Raw genomic sequence first — 4,935 nt, forward strand, 5'->3', positions numbered from 1 at the left:
ATGTAGAACTCTCCGCTCCTTCTCCAGCACCACATGTGCCTAAGCACCACCGTGCTTCCCACCAGGACTATAATGGGACACACACACCCCCCAACTGTAAGCCAGCCCCAGTTACGTGCTTTCCTTTACGTGAGCTGGTGTGGTCATGGTGTTTCTTCACAGCAAGGCGACACTGGCGAAGACACCCTTCCACTTGGTTTTATAGAGTGGAGGTGCTGCTTTGCTTACATTGCATTCCAGCCTTGGCACCACATTCCTTAAAGGACCTGAGTTGTGTTTACCTCTTTCCTCCTGAAGTTTTCTCACCTTTAAATGCATTTACAACAAGAAATAGTTTCCACACCTGCTTCCAGCTACAACAGTAAACTATGTGGGGCATATACCTATCTGAGAGGCCTGAATTGTTATGCGTGGCCGTGGTGATATCCAGGCTCAAGCTGCTGCTTATGGCCATGTCTGGGTCGGTGATCCTTCCACAGCTGGGGTCTGTGTTGTTTGTCCACTGCTTGTGTTATCACAGGGACTCACGAGAACCATGTGTGAGCCACGCTGAAGAATGAGGGCCATGCTGAGCCACACTCTCCCTCACTGAGAGCTAACTGGTCCCTCTCTTCGCCATGGGCGTGACAAAACCACTCACCTATGGGGGCTGGTCCTAGCAGTCTGGTCAGAACAACCCAGCTACCACCCAGAAACACATGCAGGGCTTTATGTGAGCACTGACCAACACCTAACCCATGTATGATCTGGAGTGTGTGAAGGGACTGGCTCTGCAGGATCTCCATAACTCAATGCAACTGCAGAACACCCTGTTAAACTTAGCCCTTATGTGCCATGTGGAAGGAAAGAGACAACACTTTTGGGCTCCAAAGGTTTTAATAAATCACCAGATAAGCAGGTCACTGATTCATCAGGGCTGCAGGACAAGAACTCGGAGCCCCGTTTCTCCTGATAGCCCCAAGCAGGGGCAGATGTGGTGTTGAAAAGCATAAAATTCAAACATTTGTTGACAAATTACGGTTACAATTTTCACCAATCAGGATTTAGACATTAGGGGCTTCCTTGTTGTGTTCCATCATTGTCAACCGATATACAATGAAAGTCTTTCAGTCCAACCAATCAGATTCATTTGTTCCGTCTGTGTTTAGGAACCGCCATAATATTTCTAAAGAACTAAAGATGCATAATGACTGTTTCTGTGGTTGGGGGAGGCTGGTCAGTCACTGGGGAGTTCTCAGCTCCCCTAGGGCTTGGGAACATGAACCTTATTTAAATCAAAATGGCAGTACTTAGGCCTAGGTCCTTTTTGCTTTCTCCCTCCTGTCTGAGAGGAGTTTCAGTGAAGGTCCGATATTGATGGTGAAGCAGAAGCCAGACCATGGACCTGACCAACACATGAGACAATGAACATTTGCAGTTAAAGTTGTATGGAGAAAAGGTTGTACTGATGATACGCAGACACTCCCAATGCCACTACAACTGAAGAGGAGATGTAAAGGCAGGAGAGAAGCAAAGTGCTTTTTTTCTTTATTGCTTTATTTTGTTTTGTCTTTGTTTTTAATTAATATTCTTATTTGCATTTTTATTTTTATCTTATTTTTATAATTTCTTTGTTAGTTTTCCTTGGGGGGCACTACAAGGATGAAGGATGGATATGGAGGGACTGGGAAGTGAGTGGGATTGAGGTGCATGATGTGAAATTTACAAAGGATCAATTCAAAAGTTATGTTAATGAAAAAATTCAAAAAAGAAAAAAACACAAAAAGCTTCCCTGTTTACTGACAATATCATTTCCAACCTTTAGGGATAGAAGTACTGCCTCAATTACAGGTTTGATACTATATATATTTAAGGAATGCAGGCCAGAAAAACAAGTAAGCTAACTGCAGATCTTCACACTTCCTCCTTTCCTCCAAATCCACTCTCCCAGCCTCCCTTCCAGCCACGCCCCCATCCTGGTGACTCACAGAGATCCTCTCTTACCTACCTTCCGTCGACTCATTCCTTTATCCCAGGCCCCAACTGCAGCAGGCACTCTGGGGGAACCTACCAGGCAAGCTTGCCAGAGAAACAGCCCACCAAAAGGTAGGTAGGTGAGCTTCAGATCTTCCCTATCCCTCCTCTTTTTGAGATTTCATCTTAAGACAGTCAGAAAGTACAAGATCAACAAAACAAATGACAGCTTATACTGAAAAGTAAGGGGAATAATCTATTGCTGGTGGAAGTGAAAACTGGTACACACACTATAAAAATCAATGTGGTGATTCCTCAGGAAGATGGGAATTAACTTACTTTGGGATCCAGCTATACCACTCTTGGGCATATATCCAAATGACACTTTATCCAACCACAGAGACAATTAATGTTAATTGTTAATCAACCATGTTAATTGCTGCCCTATTCATAATATCCAAAAATATTGAAAACCTAGATAACCCTCAACAGAAAAATGGATAACCAAAATATACATTGGCACAATGGAAGATTACTCAGTTATTAAAAAAAAAACCTAAATCATGAAATTTGCAGGTAAATGGAAGAAGCTAGAAAAAAATTATTCTGAATGAAGTAACTTAGATCCTATAAGACCCAGTGGAGACGGAAGACCCTATGAAAAGAAAGCATTCTAAACATAATAGGATCTATGCACACATGAACTCACAGAGACTGGGGCAGCATACACAGGGCCTGCACAGGTCCAAGCCAGATGAGGTCCTAGACCTGAAAGAAGTGTAATTCAAACAACTGTAATTCAAGCTCCAGAGAATCCAATACCCTCTTCTGACACTGTAGACACTGCACACACATGGTGCACAGACATACATGTAGGCAAAACACCCATACACATTTTTTAAGAAAAAAAAATTTAAAAAATTCTTCGGATCCAAGCATGGGGGCAAACACCTATAATTCAGGCACGTGTGAGTCTGAGGAAAGAGAGTCATGCATTCATGACCAACCTGGGTTATATGTGTGACCCAATTTAACAGAACATTTCTAATGCAGTACATAGCTCAGTGTCAGAGCGCATGATTAACAAATATGAAGACTTGCATTCAATTTACAACAACTGGCAAAAAATAAAACATAAAGTACAAAAGAAAACATCTGGCAGAATGCACAAATAAATAAATGTTGAATATTTATTTATAGCCATGAAGTGTCTACCCTTTCAAAATAACGCTTAGTAAATTCTGTTATATGAAAATTCAGTAAAATGAACACATCGATTCTTAAAAGCAAACTCAAAAGATTTTATATCATATAATCAATTATAGTCCCGTTTGCAATGCTTGCATGGACCAGGAATCTGATCTATTATTCATTTTGAGCTTGCTTTATGGTGCTTATTCCATATTTAATATATTAATAAATGTATTGCAATATATTATTAATTTCAATAGATTTAACATACAAATTCTCACAATTTTCATGCTTTTATAATGGATTAGTTCCCACACAAGCCTTACTTCAAAATATTTGTGTGAGTATCAAGACATGGGATCAAAAATTTAATAATCCTCCCATCAAGTCATGTTGCCTTCCCTTCAACTTTGGCAAGCATTGCATTATGTCATCAATAAGACTATAGAATGAATGACATGGCTTAATTTCTACAGATCCGGGATAAAAGGCAGCACAATCTCTGTGCTCAGGCATCCTCTGGTTTAGGAATAAGTTGGGGTTGTGACACTTTGGGATTCACAATTCTCAGCATGCTGTGCATTATTCTCCTGTTCTGAAATCTTTTCTGGTGGTAGCATCATTCTTAACTGTGACCTGTATAGCCATAGGGCATAGACACAAGTCATCAACACTCTTGCATGGCCAGTGTTAGGCCATCTGGGGCTACATGGTGAATAAAACCTAGCTTTAAAAAAAAATAAAAAAAAAGAAAAAAATGAAATTATTACTAGGGATGGGAAAGGGCTGAGAAACAGGGAGACATAGATGACTGTCAAATTTTAGTCACAAACCGTAAATAAGTGTTGATATGTAAAGTACATCATGTGAATCATAGCTAATAATGCTGTGGACATTTAGTGAAATAATCAGCTTTGAGGAGTCTCCCAGGCTGGGTTTGAACTCACAGAGGTCCTGCTGTATCCTCCTCCAGAGTGCTGGGATTCGAAGCATGTACCGTCATTGCTGGCTGAGCCACACACGAAAACTGGTCACATAAGATCATAAACATGGCCTGCCAGAAATTCAGGTAGGCTGCCTGCAGACCGCTTTTCTCTCTCTTCCCTCAGATACAATCCCCCAGTCTCACCCCCAGCTCAGCTACTTAACACCCCTGGCAACCTTCTCTGCCCTACCTCCCATCACCCATGAATCTCACAGATCTTCCCCTTCTAACCTTCCTCTCCCTACTTGTTACTTTGTCACAGACTCCAGCAGGTACCCCCTGATAACCCAAGGGCTGCTTCTCCCAGAGTAACAAGTAGGCTGAAAGTGGACCCACACATCTCCTACTGTTCCTAGATCCAACACCCCTGTCTCATCCCTAACTCTGTATCAGGACACCTGCTGTGGTCTCCCTTTCCTCTCTGACCTCATCCCCAAGGAATCACAAAAACCTTTTTCAACCTTCCCACCCCCAACTCATCCCCATACCTCAGCCTCCAACACCAGAAAGCATTCCCTGTGACCATACCAGCTTAGAAGGCCAGCTGGATGATGAAGCATGTGATCAAACCAGACTCCCTGAACGTGGCTGACAAAGAGGGCTGAGAAGCCAAGGACAATGGCACTGGGTTCTGATTCTACTGCATATACTGACTTTTTGGGAGCCCCTAGTCTGTTTGGATGCTCACCTTCCTAGTCCTGGATGGAGGGGGGAGGACCTTAAACTTCCCACAGGGCAGGGAACCCTGACTGCTCTTTGGACTGGAGGAGGGAAAGGGGGATGGGGGGTGGGAGGGAAATGGGAGG

This window comes from Microtus oregoni, unplaced genomic scaffold (assembly GCF_018167655.1).
Source record: "Microtus oregoni isolate MIOR12 unplaced genomic scaffold, Mior012 000021F_ref0000039, whole genome shotgun sequence".
NCBI classification, from domain to species: domain Eukaryota; kingdom Metazoa; phylum Chordata; class Mammalia; order Rodentia; family Cricetidae; genus Microtus; species Microtus oregoni.